Below are 17,101 nucleotides of genomic sequence, written 5' to 3' on the forward strand. Positions count from 1 at the left end.
TACCCAATACAACGTAAGTTTGGATCGAAGCATCCTGTAGCATTAGCATTTGAAGGACTCGTATCCGTCATCCTCCGCCCATAACCCCATAAGAGGACTTTAGAAACAATAAGTTATATGTGCTTTTACATTATGTAGTGACGAGAAGTGCAAAAATTCCTGCCTAACGAAGAATTAGAATCTATCCAATGAAGTGAGAATTGACTTCATATAAAAACCGGCCCAGTAGCTCTTTCTTGTTAGTTGATTTACGAACACTTGTAGCTGCGGCAAAGAGTACCGTATTTTGACGGCATATAAGACGCCTTTTTTTCCTAAATTTGGTTTCAAAAAAGTTACTTGCGTCTTATACGTGAAGGACACAGTTTAACTTTCAATACTGAATGCTAGTTTTAGCCCGGATAAAGGTCTAGACACACATAACTTTTTCTACATCTACATGTGGGTGGCCTTCTAAATATGGGTGAGTCTTATATGCCAGTGCATCTTATATGCCGTCAAATACGGTAATTAAAAATTTCTCAACCGCAGTACGAAATGTCTGATTAGTACTAAGCTAGGTTCACAATTTCTGCGCACTTTAGGACGCCGGATGACACCCAAGCATTTTAAACAATTTTGCATGTGGATTTTTCAACTTCTGAAGTTGAATTTAAAAGTTTTAATTATTCATAAATAAATCAAAACACATTGAAATTAAATTTATATCTTTAATTTTCCAAATCTTGTGAGCATCCGCACTTCATATGAAAGGTTATGGCGTTTTAAGCGCCGTTTGCATTGACTAAAGAAATAATAAATGAGCTACAGGTATACGTTCTCGCAAAAAAATTATCTTTACTCCTAAAGCAGTTTTGAGTGCCTTTTCTGATAAAAAGTTTTGAATTTTCCAACAATTTGATTAATTTTAAATCCATCAAATGGATATTGGTTTTTAAAATAATTGAAATTGTCTTACACTCATTCAGCTTATAACTCTTTTTTTTTTTTTGCTTCCAAAATCTTTCCATTATCTTTAATTTACTTCAGTTGAGAAATAATATCCATTTCTTATAAATAATTTGATTTTCGAGTATTTAATCTAGGGACAGCTAGAAATCCTGACGAAAAAATTAAAATCTTATTTTAAAAGAATGAATTCTGGGCTATGCGTAATTTAGGGAATGGAAGTTTAGTGAAGCTCAAAAAGCCATTTTCAAAGTCACACGCGAAATTTAAATGGATATATCAACGAATAAAAAAGAAAAAAATATATAAGTGCTCGATTACCTTTTGATCTTCTGGCTACTGGATTCTAAATGGCAGAGATGAAATTCTTTTGAAATATTTTTAGAAACGCTCTCAACAGTCAGAATCTGAAATAAAGAAACCAATCAGTAATGCTTGTTTGATATTCATATTTTTTCATAAAATAGGAAAAATGAAAAATTTGAAAAGCATTTTACAGAGCAAAAATATTTATATTCAGAGCTATTTTACTGTAGTTGCGCTCAAAATCATAAATACATATTTAATGCAAATAAAGCAATGACAATTATGCAGGTGATTTGTCAAAGCAGTGTACTTACAGAATGTCTCCTGCCTTTTAAATTTTTAAGTTTTGAATCATGAAACATTTTCGTTGAAATATCAAAGAAAAGAGATATATAGGAAATAAAAATGTTAATAGTGCTCTTTGTAGTAAAAGCAACTTTAGCGTGTCATGTCACCTATTTCACTGATTAAAATTGGATACATTTATATCTATATATGTACCTATTAATGCAATAAAGTGAATTAATATAATAATAATAAATAATATTCTCTGCGATATTAGATGAGGATAAATGTATTCAGGAAAGGGGGAATAAATATTAGCAAAGTACGAGGAATAAAGTAGGCCACATCAAATAAAATGAATGTAAGAAAAACAACGTTGATTTGCTACCAAAATGAAAGACCAGTTCTGTTCCATGAATTTATTGCAGCTGAAGAAAGAGATAGTGTTTAATCTCTGAAAGCGCTTCCATTAAAATAAAATGAGCCATCTTTATCTTAAAATCATTAACAATATATATTATTTAAGCTGTAACATGATATGTGAAAAAAATAGAGCAGAACGTTGTGAGGATTTATTTAACTTACTCAGTAGTTAATTTTATTTTGAAGCAGCCTTTCCTAACCCTCTTTCTTTCAACTCACACTTTCTTACCAGAATATAAGCGAGTTAGAAAGAATTTAGTGTTTAAGGGTAAGATTTGAAAGAGGAATTTAGAGAACGTGTTCTGCTTGCCTGAAGACCATGTTGCTATCTTCGATTTAAAAGATACTATTACTTTTTACTAATAATTATTTTATTTTGTGAGTCTCTCCTGAATTCTCTTATTTCTGTCGCATTTTCTCTCCTGCGTGTAAATGAGTTAGGGTGAACGAAAGTATTTAAACTGTTGGAGCGAAAAGGAGACAGAGTATGATTTTACTGTTGTGAGCGTACGTTGTTATTTTTTAGTACAAGCTGTTAACCTTAACTCTTTCGCATCGAGAGACGACCAAATCTGTTTTCATCAAACATCGAAAACGCCCGTGTTTACGAATTTGTCATGGAATAGTTTTCCTTTCCCCCTGCCTAGTAGATAGCTACAGCATTAACAATAATTAAACTTCTTGACAATAACCTTCTTAAGTGAAATGACTGCTTCTCTCTTGGGGGTTTTTCAACGGTTTCATCCATTGTGTGCAGTTTCACCTTAGAGCCGGATTGCACCTGCGAACGTTAATAGCTTTCCGTATGTCTCCTTTAGTTGCTTCAAAAGAATGATTGACATGTCTCTAAACAACTCGCGAAACCAATGAGCCATACACTAACGTGGAGGGGGAAAGCACTAGGTGGAAAATAAACGAGGAGTTGGGGCGGTTTGCGTTGCCTGAATGAACGGGCGTTACGGGCGACTTCGATGCGAAAGAGTTAAGACTGGTTACGCATTCTTGCCACCAAGTTAGTAACCTGTCGATGTAGTTTTCTGAGTGAACCTGTTAGCTCACTTTGAATTTACTTCTTTATCTCTAAATTTAGTGTTTACATTATCTTTTATGTTCTCACGGCAAGTGGTCGGTGTTTTGTATGCACGTAAATCCATGCCATCTGTTAAAAACTTAATGTTCAATAAAAGGATCTATAAAACACTCCCTGTTGTGTTAATCTTCAGGCCTGCGCGAGAATTCGCAAGGATTACATTTAGGTAGATCTAGTCACATTTTATGATAACTAAAGAAACTAGATCTTACATATAGCTCCCGAAAAAATTCGGACCAGTTGAACCAAGATCAACTCCTGTAAGCCAATGAAAGAGTTCGGCTTCTTAGTGGATACAATGCGGGCTTCCATGAAACCCGATGTGACATTCAATGGGAGAACATTGGTCATTAAATTTTTAAAACAGAATGGGCAACCTCTTTTTGCTGTACGCCATCCAGGAAGTGCAAAGAGTAACGACAGCGACCACAGTCTTACGAGGACAGGCTTTAAGTTGGTTAGAAGGTACCGATGACATTTTACTAGGAGAAGTAAGCAATGAAACATATTACGTTTGAAAGATTCAAAATGGTATTGTCAAAGCACTCCTCGACGTCAAACACAGAGCAAAATTTGATGCTGAATTATACAGCAAGTATCAAATTAAAGTCGAGGAGTTAACAGAATTCATTCTCAGAAAAATCGGGTTATTAATTTACTGTACGTGTAAAGACCGATAGCGAAATCATCAAGATAAATTTGCCCCGACTATTCTCCCAGAGTCAAGATTTTATTAAATTGAGAAACTCCAGTAAGTTGGAACGATTGTTTGCGCTGGCCGTTAAATTTGAAAGTCAGAGAATAGCCGAAAGATCACGACCAGAGAACGAATGAACCGTTTCGCAGTCTTATAGCAGAAAATAGGAGAAAATTTAACGGAGGGGGAAATTTTCGAGATAAAAAGAAACGTTTCGGCGATACCCAAAGAAGGCCGCAAGGTGCCAAATAACAGGTGGAAAAGCAGCCGTTAAACTAATCTAGGGTGCTGATGAAAGGAATGTGCAGTTATCCCGCTCGTATAGAAATCTAAATTACTGCTAAACAATGTAGGCATAGAAAATTTGGCCTTACCAATCATTCATATTTTGCTAAATGTGACAACAGAGGCGTTGTTAGATAGAGATACGCAAGCAAATTTTGTTTCTGAAAATATTTTTTGAATAAATTTTAAAAGATACCCGCTATTTAATGTGCAAAATAGCAAAGTCATTGCCGCTCAAGGGAAACATTGAACGTGTATACGCAAAGCCACGTTTAATGTCCAAGTTAAACACGAGTCTCAAAAGACTATCTTTTTTATTGTTAGAAATTTGCAGGTACCACCTTTTTTAAGAATAGATTTCCTCAAAACAGTCCGAGCTGAAATACGTTTCCAAGACGAAACTTTGAAACTGTAAATGCAAGCTAAGAGTCAGGAAACAGTGCAACAACCGGAACTAGGCCGCATGCAACTTGAAGGTAAGAAGAAGCTTGAAGACTTGGTAAGAAATATTTTTCATTTATTTTCTGATAAACCTGGTATAACCCAACCAGTGCAACATTAAATACAGTTAAAGAATAGTAGTTTAGCCAAATATCCCCTTTATACAATGCCTATAATCGAAGAAATTATAAAGAAGATAAAATTAACTAAATACATGGCCAGGTAAGATCTTACCTCAGGGTATTTTCAGATAGTTAGAAAACCAGAGGATCTTTGATAAAAACTACATTAATAACAAAATCAGGCATTTATGTCTTTTTCAGAATACTTTCGGCTTGCGTGGGCCCCGACGAACGAATAGTAACTAGAGAAAATATCGATGAACACATTAAATATTTAAAGGAAGTTTTCATATTATTTAGAGAAGCAGATTTAAAAGTGAATGAGCCCAGATATCTATTTTTCGCAAAAGAGCTTAGGTATATAGACTATAAAATTTCTTAAAAAGGCATAAAACTGAAAAGAAAAACTACCGGACGTCAAACACAGCGAAGAATTTATCCTTATTTTTGGCATGTGTTCTTAATATCGAACATTTATAAAAGATTTTACACAGATAGCCGAACCACTTTTGAAATTGAAAAGAAAAAAAGCACGATTTTCTTGGTCAGCTGAGGCTAATACGGCGTTTGAAAAGTTAAAAATTGCCATCAATACAAGCGCCGGTTTTAAAATTCCCTCAAAGGGCCGAAATTCTGGATATAGCAGTGGATGCCTCAGATTACGCCGTAGGCACTGTTTTGCTGCAAAGTAGTCAGCCCGTAGCCTATTTTAACAAAACTGTCAACCAAGGACACGGACCAAAGAACCAAACACGGTTACGGAGAGGGAAACGTTGGCTGTACTTTTAGCGATGCAGATGTTTAGAATAAATTTCTTCAAACACAGGTGACTGCATATTCGGATCATGTTGCTGTGGGTCAATTAGACTCGGGGAAATATTTGTACCCAAAATTTATTAGATGGGCCTTAAAAGTACAAGAATACAACTTAATAATTAATTATATACCTGGAAAAGACAATGTTGTGTGCGATGCCTTATCACTTATAAAACTAGACGAAGAGGGGGAAGAAAATATAATGTTCTATGCCAACGTCAAAAATCTTGCACTCTGGCGAAACTATAATTTTCGAATTACAAACTGTTTCAAAATTTAGTCTTATCTACGCATATTTAAAAGATCCTTAAAATTCTGAACATACGAATATAGTGGCCATTAGAAACAGAGCAACAAATTCTGAGATAATGGTTAATTACGTATTTTATGCTAGAACAACAAATGAGAATAGTTAATTGAGACTGGTCATCCCAGCCAGTATATGGCCCAACATTTTGCCAGAATTTCATGATGAATCTACAGGTCATCTTAGCATCAAAACAACGGTGCAGGGAGTCTGCGAGGAGGTCGTTTTTCCGCAACTTGAAAAATGTGTTACAAATATGTCAGGCCCTTCCATACGTGTCAGTTAGAAAATGGTGTAAATTACAGCCCAGCCCGGTATCTAAATAAAATAAGAGCTACTTTGCCAAATGAATTAATTGGAACAGATTGGTTAGGCTCATACGCCCGAAGTGAAAGCAACAAAAACAGATGTTTGCTCGTTATTGTGGATAATTTTTTTTTGAAGTGTGTACAAAAAGTTCTCATTAAAAGAGCCTCAGCTAAAATTGCATCTGATTCTTATCTAAATCAGTGTATCTTAAAATATGGTTGCATTACTTAGGGTTATATCAGACAGCGGTCCCCAGTATATTAGCCAAATTTTCAAAGATCTATGTGCAGGATTTGTCATACGCCACTTAAAATGGTTTCTTATTGGCCGCAATCGAATATTGCAGAGCGTGTAAACAGGAATATAGTAAAAATTATTCGTAGCTACGTAAATACTTACCACCGATGCTGGGATGACTACGTCAACGAATTGGCTTTTGTCCTAAGGACAGCCAAACTCGACTGCACCGAAAAAATACCTTCAGAACTATTTTGGGGGAGGAAAATAATTGCCCCCTAGACAAATTGATTTTTGTGCAGAAAAGGGAAGCATAATTGAAATTAACCCACATTCAGAAAGTGATTAAGGAGACAGTAAAAAATTCGGATATTGTAAGAGCAAAACAAAAATTGTATTACGACAGGAAAAGAAAGGCTCTCGACTTTAAAACTGGGAGCAAAGTTTTTAAGATAAAACATTCGTTCTCTTGTGCCCCACAAGATGGTGTATTGGTGGTGTATTGAGAATACGGCAAAGCACACTAGTGCTATCTGCCTAAGGGGAGGGATGCCTTCGTGGAGGACTTTCTAAGGGAAACTGGCTCGTATACACGTTACACATGGGGAAAACCACGAAAACGCCCATGCAGCCAGCCCGTTCGCGGGATTCGAACCTCGGACCGAACTACCAGTGTTCAGCGACTTTACCGCTCGGCCGCTGGTGGGCTTGTGCCCCACAAGAAAAAGTGGCTAAATTTGTTTACGCAAAGGAAATAACGACGAGAATATTACACATATTTTGTAGGAAGCAACGTCTGGCAGAAAGGAAACATTAACGCGAAAGACTAAAGATGAGCTTTCTACGTCAAAAATGATAATTCCAGAAGAGAAAATAGAGGAGGTTACAAGGGGAGAAATAGAAGTAAAAAGAGGCAGACTAACCCCAAAGGAAATAGCATGAACAAGCAGGGGTCACGAAAGTAGAGCAGATCGACGAGAAACGGAAGTAGAAGGAAACCACATATAAGATACACCGAGAGGGTTGAAGAACAAACAAGTCTAGTCAAGGAACCTGCGGTCCGGATTGCAAGAGACGTAACAGGAGGGCATCGAACGGACGGTACAGCAGATTCGACTAGAGTCGGCCATTGGAGGAACAACTGCCTAGTGCAAGAAAATGCTTTGGAAGCAGCGGAATCCTCTGGTGAACCAGCCCAGAAACGACCAGCAGCTACAAGCTCGAGTCAACGCCAGAAGAAGGTGGCTTTGGGAAAAAGGGCGGCATACAAAACTAAAGGAGCCGATGGACAAAGAGGGCAGCGGCAACGAGTAAAGGTTCAGCTGATCAGAAAATGTCCTTCCTGGAAGCAGTTCCTTAAAAAACACGGCAGTTTTCAACAAATAAAAGATAAGTGGCAATTATTCTATTTAAGTTTTATTTTAATTCTAATAGCGAAGTTTGCTGGAAATTTTCATTTAGTGTTCTAGCCTCGATAAAGGACAGTTTTATTTTGAATTCAGCAAGAAGCTTTAGTTATTTTTAGCATTATATTTTTAAGTTAAAATAAGAACAAAATGTTCACTTTTAGCCTCAGAGACTGAGTTAGAAAATGTTAGAATGTTTTCAAGTAAGTGAAGCAACTTCGTTACGCTTGATCTTGAAAATTTTGTTGAATATAAATCATTTGAAGCCGTTTTCAGTTTCAACTAAAGTAACAGTATATGTAAATCTTTTGTGAAATATGTGTAAAGCTAAAAGTATTTTTGCATGCTGGTAAAAGGAAATAAATGTGTATAGATGAAAGAGTTAAATCAAGCTAATAGTAGAATTTACTTTTAAAGTAAAAACTAGCTTGGAAATGTATGAAAATTAAAGTTTAGCTCTCCAGCCAATACTAATTGAATTTTGTCGTTAGAAATAATACCTCAGGGCTGAGAGCGAGAGCTGTAATTCTGATGTATCGTATGTCGAAATTCTAACATATAGGATATCGGTTTGCCGGGAGTGTATAACATGTTTTACATGAGCACACGCTCTCATATCAGTACACTTTTGATGACTTTTTTGTTGACTTGAGCGCTTCTTAAGCTTTTAAGTCCCGACTTTCCAGTCAAAGCCAGCCTGCGCGTAAATTTAACTATGAAGCCGTTAGGCTAGACTTAACTTCCTCTAATTTTAAGTTAATCGCGACCTTTTTGAGGAAAGCCAAAAGTGTTGGCTTTTGTAAGGACGAGTTGGTGCAATCTGTGAACTTTAATTTGAGTTAATAAACGGTTCTTTACACCCTTCTTTTGACTTTTTCGAACTCAGGGATAATTCCCTACACAGTCTTCAGACATCTAGTTAGTTTATTCTACCCAAAGTACACGAGACGTTATAAAGTTAACGCCCAACAGTCTAAAATCTTAACAGTGAGTCTCTTGTGGTCCTTCAGACGACAAAAGTCTGACACATTTGAATGTCTGTCACAAAGAATAAGTTTAATTTACAATAGGTAATATCAATCAATCCTATACTATATATTAGGTATGTCTATCAATATATATTATTAAGTGATATCAATCAATCAAATAAATTTTAAGCTATTACAGTATTTTGCTGCTACAGAAATACTTCTTTTTAAAATTTATGTTGAGTGCTTTTCATATGAATTCATGACACGAAGGTAGAAATATGCCAAATCTACAACCGCTTCCATGCTGCGAAAAGAAAGAAAATTTTATGTTTTAAATCTAAAAGAAAATTCATTCCCATTGTTGCTAAAATATTTGTATCATGTTGTGTCTTTTCTGTTTCTCAATTAGTTCCTTTTGAGGGCAATACTACTAGTTAATTTTAGATTATATTAGAATCCTTTTTAAAAATTTTTTGTATTATATAGGAAAGGAAATGCAATCAGATCACCCGAAGTTCACTGTACTAGAAAATTCTTTCATAGCTGCGTTAGTTTTATTCTTGATTTCTGCAGATTTAGCAAAGGTATTAGAACATTACCCATTGACTAGCATAAATTTCATTTACGAAGTATTCAACAGGCTTGATAATAGTAAACTTTCATAAGATGAAATATTTCATAGAATGAATTCACATATAAAAGGCGTTACCTTTTTACTTAAGCTATTAAATGGAATAAATCATGCGAAATCCTAATACAAGTTTTGGGAAGCAATCAGATTGCAGTAACTATTTATTTCCCAATAATCAGATAAAACGGTATAATGTTTTGACTAGATTTAATGAACTAGCATTAACATTATTTACTGTCTTGACAGGAATGAGACTGCATTGTCTCTGGACGCATCTTATCTTGTTTATATTCCTAATCTCAGCATCTTTGCTTAACATGCTTCAACAGTAGTAATATTACTGTTTCCGTATTACGGATTCATTAAAATGGGCATTGCAGAGATTAGTCAAGACAGAATAGATTAAATCTACGTTATCCTCGAACACAGTCTTTCTTTGACAGAAATAAATAACTAGGTGAAACAGAAAAGGAGTAAACCAGGTAGAAACTTGATGAACAGAAGAAAAAAAAATTATGTCGATATCACATGACTTTCTTGTAAGGCGTATTCAACATTCATTTTAGAACAACGATAAAATGATAGTAAATTTTTTAGTTATTTACAACAATAAACTGATATTAAATATTATTTCATATTTATTGTTAGACTAAATACTTACATAAACTTTTATTGTAGAGGCAGTTAGATTATTTATTCATACGTAGTTAAGTTTATTGATTATTATAGGTAGTTAGATTTATTGAGTATTTGTCAAAATTACTTTCTTTTTAATTTGACATTGCCAAAACATGAACATTTAAAATACTTCTGTAACTGAAATTTTATGACTATGACCAACAATGGCGAAAATAAAACCCTTAAAAAATGCGTAAAAACACAAAAAATAAAACAAAAACTAATTCTACGACTGCTGTTACATCAGTTCTACATCCGCTCTTACATCAGTTCGATGTAAAAGTATAAAATATGGCGTAAAGTGTATTTAAAACTTATGTTTCTGTCTGTTCTTTGAAAACACAAATATGAAATTCCATTGGATGTTTATGTTAATTAGCCACTTATAGTGAGTTGAAACTTTAATTTAATTTCTTTCCGTAGTCCTCAACAGAATGTAAATTATTTACTGGGTGTTTAAGCGGAGGGATGAATGCTTTAGATTTAGAGCTCTTGGCAGCTTCCGTTTGTAGTTACGTACTATCTCCTGCTCTGCCGAACTTATGCTGGTTCTAGCCGTCTTACTATTTGACATTGAGTCAATATAAATAGTATATTTTGTGTTTGTATTCTTAGACTACATTGCCTACATTTAGATTTAACTTCATCTTACGTTCGTTTAAATACCCACAAGCAGTTGACTGTCTCACAAGCAGTGTCTTCTGTTCATTTAAGAGTTAAACAAAGAAAGATTATTCTAACTTTCTTAAAACTTGTCATTCGTTTCAGACTAAACCCATAATTGGCTTCAAGTCTAATAGGCTCTGCTGGACATTGACAGAAGCTTATAGAGAAAGAAGACCCCCTATAGTTACGGTTACAGCCGAAAACATCGTTGACGAAAACGTCGCGGAGAAAACGTCGTGCTACTAAACATCGTGGGAGAAAACACCACAGTTCTAAAACATCGTGGTACAACACATCGTCGTCGAAAATAAAGCGGTTCAAAAACTTCGCAGTTTAAAAACATCGCCGTCGAAAAGATCGTGGTAAAAAATAAAGTATCTACAAATCATCGCATGACGATAACATCGCAGACATGCTTTTTTCAGGCTTTAATAACTGTAAATGGATATTCCCATAATGATTTGCGAGCGCAAGTGATGTAAGGAAGGATAATTTTTACTTTCACATTTTTTTATTAACTAATAAATTTTTGCTGAAAAAATAAGAAGGAAACTTAAGCATAGAAAATTAAATGCAACTTAATAGATTATACTTTTTATGAAAAATTACCTGTAAAATCTTTATAAAAAATTATTTATTAATGGTCTTTGTTAGTTAACTATGTCGATTTAAAATTCTATTAAGTGCTATAATGTTATAAGTTGCATTAATTTTCTATGCTTAAGTTTTCTTCTTATTTTCTCAGCAAAAATTTAATATTTAATAAAAAATATGAAAGTAAAAATTATCCTTCTTTACATCTTGCGCTCACAAATCATTATGGGAATATCCATTTACAGTTATTAAAGCCTGAAAAAAGCATGTCTGCGATGTTATCGTCATGCGATGATTTGTAGATACTTTATTTTTTACCACGATATTTTCGACGACGATGTTTTTAAACTGCGAAGTTTTTGAACCGCTTTATTTTCGACGACGATGTTTTGTACCACGATGTTTTAGAACTGCGATGTTTTCTCTTTGCGATGTGTTCTCCCACGATGTTTTGTAGCACGACGTTTTCGCCTTGCGTTGTTTTCTCCGCGACGTTTTCGTCCGCGATGTTTTTGCCGCGATGTTATCGGGGGACACCTATAGTTACCTAGATAAAATTCCTACTTTAAGAATATCAGAGCAATTTTATATAGGCAAAATAATGATCCGACTAAGATTTTAAAAGAAAATAAAATTTATTTGAATATTAAAGTATTCCGTTATGCATAAAAATGTGCTTTCCAAGGTACCGTTGCTAAATGAATTTATTATTTTCAGCTTCTATTCTATAGAAATTTGATCTAACCAAAAATTCCAAGAGATCCATAAAACATTCTGTATAATCATTGGTAACTATAACATTAATTAATTAAATCCCACGCAAATGCACGTAAATTAAAAACGTCTATGGTCTCTTTTCTGATTACAGGGAGCATCCACATTGCTTAAAATTAATCCCACTTCACTGTTCTTTTCGTATTCCTATTTCATTTAACAGTTTCAAACTTGCAAACATGCCCACAAGCGGCCAAGCGATAAAAGTCGCTAAACACTAGTAGTTCGGTCCAAGGTTCGTATCCCAGTGAACGGGCTGGCTGCATGGGCGTTTTCATGATTTCCCTTATGTGTAACGCCTAATTTCCTTTAAAACGTCGTTCACAAAGGCTTCCGTTCCCTTATGTTGTTTAGGTATAATTGCAGGTGGCCACCTATTACTTGCTCTGACAAAGTAGGTAAAGGCACGTTAGACTAGCTATACCGATTAACACTGCCTTCTTGTGGACCCTAATGCCGGTCGGAGGTGCTTCTGTTGTATGGCGCAACCGACATCGCAAGCTCTGCCACCGCTGGCGCTGCCATCAGTTATCTCTTCTTTTGTTTGTTCTTGGGCCAAGTAGGGCATTTACACCGCAGCCTGAATTATACATGAAACATTATATACGCAAAATGCCTATAATGAGAATACATTATATAAGAAATACGTTAGCCTGATTGGGCTGGTGGAGCATTTAACAGCGTACGAAATGATTGCATGTTCATCACACCTGACCATTCGTTACTTAACAGTTACATATGCTTAGCCCCTTGCACTACATACAAAAGCTCTATATCCTGCTTTATGTTGTTAGCGGTGTTTATTGCTTTCCTGTGAAGTTGCACTCGCAAAATATTGTACCTCTATTTAATTGATTTGTTTCGATATTCCTGAAGTCCATTTTTGGAAGCTAATTAGCACTGCATAGCCGCCACACCTTTGCAATTTTATTCCTTAAGTGCTTTTTTTGACTGCACATCATTGAATGGGAATAAAACCGCGTCTAAATTTGGCTTCTTTAGATGAAGTGACTCTGTTTTCGTCCAGGTGGTATAGTGGTTAGGAGATTCTACTACGGTACTGAAGGGCCCAGCTTCGAATCCCGGAGAAAACATTAGATGTTTGTATATGTATAGTGTCGGTGTGGCATGGCGACACTCTAAATATGCGGTGAGCCGAAAGTCCTCTCGTGTGGATTGGTGGGAGATCCCGGATTCCCTCAGGGTGCACTCCCTCAAATTTGGGGGAGGAAAATAGAACTCCAAACTCTCTTAGGAGTAGGCTTTGGCAACCATTGTTCCATGTAATATGGACAAGACAACAACAACAGCAAGTGATTCTTTTAACGGGCAGCAAAAGAGGTTATGTTCGGAGTAACCCCTTTTCTCCACATGCATAGGACATTGTTGAAGAGAGATTCGTGGGAAAGGGACCTCGGTAGCAAGAAGAGTGAACTTTCAGGAAGACATTGTAAAATCTTCTTCTTGTACTAACAGTGTCGCACCGTTGTTACCATGATTCATTGGTTGCACTTTGCAGTTTTAGTTTCAGCTGTGAAGCTGGTGTAGAACGCTTATTTTCATGGCATATTTTCCCTGGGCTGCCTCCTTAGCCAGTAAGTCAGCCTCTTCGTCTACCTTGCGGCTAAAATGGGATTTAATCGAAATTATAAAGAAATGTTGGTTTTGGCCATTGAAGGACTTGCTGAGAGTTTCAGCTAATAGTTTATTACCTGTGTTCGAGATTGCATGCATTTCCATGAGAAAATCTACATAGATGTATGTCCCTGGTAAATGCTGATGCACGCTTTTGTTGGCTACCTGTAGGATCGGGGATATTTCCGATTGAAATACGCTACTCTCTATATCGAGCTGAAATTTAACGTCTTATGTCTCATGATTATTAAGATAAATTTTAGTGGCATATCCATTTCCGTTGTTTATGCTGGAGCCATAGGTGTAAATCTTCGGAAAGTGGTTTTTGGTATATATTTCTGCCTTGACCACAGCGTGACATTAGTTCTGCTAGCTGGATACCTTTCATATCAATGAGCCGGTGAGGTGTAGGAGGTGACAGCTGCTATCTCATTTTTTAACTTTGTAAACTTTTTAACTGAAGAATTGAAGTCTTCGTATATTCCTGCTTCGCAACCAAGAGATAGGGAATGCTGTTAGTAAGCTGATACAGCGTAGCATTTGAAAATGTTTTACAAGCGGAGAGTTATTGGAAAGAAAGGGTCTTTGGATGGGTAAGAGTTGCTTTCGTCTTCTCACCATCATCGGGAATTCACATATCACTGCTCTATACAGTGTTATTCTTTCTCTAATAGTGTTGCAGATCTATTTTTGTATCTGGGGTTTCATGTCTCATCCCATGTCCTGCATTCCTTTCGAGTCCTTAGCTATACTGGGAGTTTTCTGCTTAATTTACAGTAGGTGATCGATGAAATTAAGTTTATTACCTTTTATAATTCCCCGATATCTTAGGGATTTGATTATTTGGTTTTTCTATTCTCAGTCTGGAATTTCGGTAATCTTAATTCTTAAGAGGGCTTGTGAAATATGATAGCTTATAATTCTTCCTGGGATATTGTTAGCTTTTGGTGCTTGCAAAGTTCGTTGAATGTTTTCAGAGTGGTGCTAAAGTTAAATTCCAAGACTTCTACCGAGCGACCGCTAATTAAAAAGGCTACTTCATCAGCAAATGCAAAGCAATTTGTGTGATCTGGCCACTGATGTTGTACTATTATATTAAATGCTGAATTCCAGAAATCAGCGTTCAGGCAAGATCGCTGACGATAACCTCTTTCTTCATTTCTTGAGATGGTTCTATTGTTGGCTGTTATTATGCTGTTTGTGTTGGAAAATAGCTCTGGAATATTTTAATATAGGTTTACTGGGCATTTGATTTATTTAAGTGTGCCCAGTACGTGAGGCCACCAGAGTGAGTCGAAGGTCATTTTGAGGTCTAGGCCTCGGTGGAGCAGAATGTAGGTTCTCAGCTTTGTTGTAAGATATGTGAACTATTGTTTCGTTGATCGCATTTATTGTGCTTCTATTGCGTGTGAATCCAAATTGCAAATTACTAATACGACTTTATTTTTTTCATGTGGTGCCTGACCCTATTCGTAAGGGGTCTTTCAAGAAATTTTGCCAGTGCTGGGAAGAGGCTTATTGATCTACCTGGCTCGTGAGCGACGGATAGTGACTTTCTTGTTGAACAGAACAGTATGTGCTATCTCGAAGCAGGGAATAGAAATACTATATTATAGCATTTTGTTTATTAGTATCAGGATACATGAAAGGAAGTGCTTAGTTATTATTTATATCATTACGTTATCGTTCCCGTCTTGTTCTGGAGTTTTTCTCATAGGGATATTTTTAATAATATTTTTAATTTCGAATTATTTGATGGGACAGTCATCTCGTGCGCCAGTTGGACCCAGTACTTTCTCTTCTCAGTTTTTGCACTGTTGTGTCATTTTCTGCATCGTCTTTTAAGACTACGGTATCCATATGTTTGGCAGTTGATATGACGTTCTCTGGCCTTGAAGTATGTGAAATTGATTGGGGAATTACTATTTGTGTAGGCTTGAAAACTTTGCGCAGATTTTTTGTATTGCGCTTTGCTGTTTGAAACACATTCTTTTACTGAAGTTTATTCTCTCTGATCTAATTTCTTTTTTTTATAGAATGTTTTCTGTTTGGCATAAATAATATACGCTGCTGTTTTGCCTACTTCCGTTTTTACTTGCTTCATTCTCCTCATGAGATCTCTGGTTTCATTGCGTTCCTGTGACAGAGAAGTTGTCCACCAGTTTACTGTCTTTATATGACTGGGTTTGGTTTGCTTTATTTAATTATGGCAAAGCACACTAGGGCTATCTGTCTAAGGGGAGGGATGCCTTCATGGAGGGCTTTCTAAGGGAAACTGGCTTATATACACGTTATACATGGGGAGAACCACGAAAACGCCCAAGCAGCCAGCCCGTTCGCAGGATTCGAACCTCGAACCGAACTACCCAGTATTCAGCGACTTTACCGCTCGCCGCTGGTGGGCTTATATGACTGGGACTTTTAATTTTAGAAGAAGTTTCACACTGGGTTTGAACGGTTTTGGTAAGTTTCGTTGTTAAGTCGTTTATTTTAGGTGGAGTCTTTGAGTTCATTTATTATCAAAGATATTTCCTTGGAGATTGTATTTAGAAATTTTTTGAACCTGCTATTTAAAATTTTGAAATGCTTTGTTGTTATTGCTAAGGTGAGGAATTAATATTCATATGAAATTAATTTGTGATCTAAAATCATTTCATCCTGCATGACGGCCCAGTTCATTATTCGGTGGGCCAGAGCGTGATGTACAAGCGTTAGGACGGACCACTTTTTCCGGATATTGTTTCGGATGTCGGAAGGGAGGCAGAATCTTCGTTTATTGCTATGTTGGAACTATTGATGAAATCTCCAACTTCTAGTCCCCTTTGTTCAGTACGAGAGTATTCCTATATTTGGCTATGAGCGTAAAAATTGCCTGCAATGACATAGATGGAGTTCGGGAATATTTTGATGATATTGCCTAGCTGGTTAAAGTTTTGAGATATTTATTCTATTGCAGAAACATAGGAGAAAGTGATGAGCAGTTCTTCATTTGGGGTGTTCAAGGCTGCTGTTACTATATCTTTAGAAGTTATAATGTTCCTAACTACTTGGACTATACTGAATGCAGAGGAACCCATTGAACTATGTAGCGACTTACGGTTGAGTTCAAGTGTAACAACAAAGTCCAGAGAAGGATTAAAATACCCTTTTATTCACTCAAAAAAGTAATATAGTCTGCCTCTTCTCGGGCGTATAGGTAAGCCTCCACTCGGGCTTCAAATCAAAATAAGAAAAATAAGAAGCTATTCTAATACTAAACTAAACTGACTTAGCCGAAACTAGACACAATTGCCTAACGTAGTTGGACCTTAATTAAATTATCCGGCAATTATCAACAGACACGTACAATAGGGCCAAGTGTAGTTGGCTTGATAAAAAGGTAGCCTGACGGCAAACACGCGCCACTAAGGACTCCTAAGCCTTCCTATTGAAGTAAGCTGAACCATCCTTCAATACCCCTTCTACCGCATTTACATTCAG

At 36.2% G+C, this 17,101-nt stretch overlaps 1 protein-coding gene across 5 annotated transcripts in view; it reads right to left on the reverse strand.

Moving 5' to 3' along the window:
* LOC118192271 (atrial natriuretic peptide-converting enzyme-like) overlaps window positions 1-17,101 on the reverse strand; it is a 1,449,396-nt gene that overhangs the window by 995,079 nt on the left and 437,216 nt on the right. For all 5 annotated transcript variants that reach the window (XM_085809975.1, XM_085809976.1, XM_085809972.1 and 2 more), the window contains one exon: window positions 1,270-1,355. The gene's annotated coding sequence lies outside the window, so the exon portion shown is untranslated. The remainder of the gene's footprint in view (window positions 1-1,269; window positions 1,356-17,101) is intronic.

This window comes from Stegodyphus dumicola, chromosome X2 (genome assembly GCF_044657685.1).
Source record: "Stegodyphus dumicola isolate Sdum_Otavi_A_Nest chromosome X2, ASM4465768v1".
NCBI classification, from domain to species: domain Eukaryota; kingdom Metazoa; phylum Arthropoda; class Arachnida; order Araneae; family Eresidae; genus Stegodyphus; species Stegodyphus dumicola.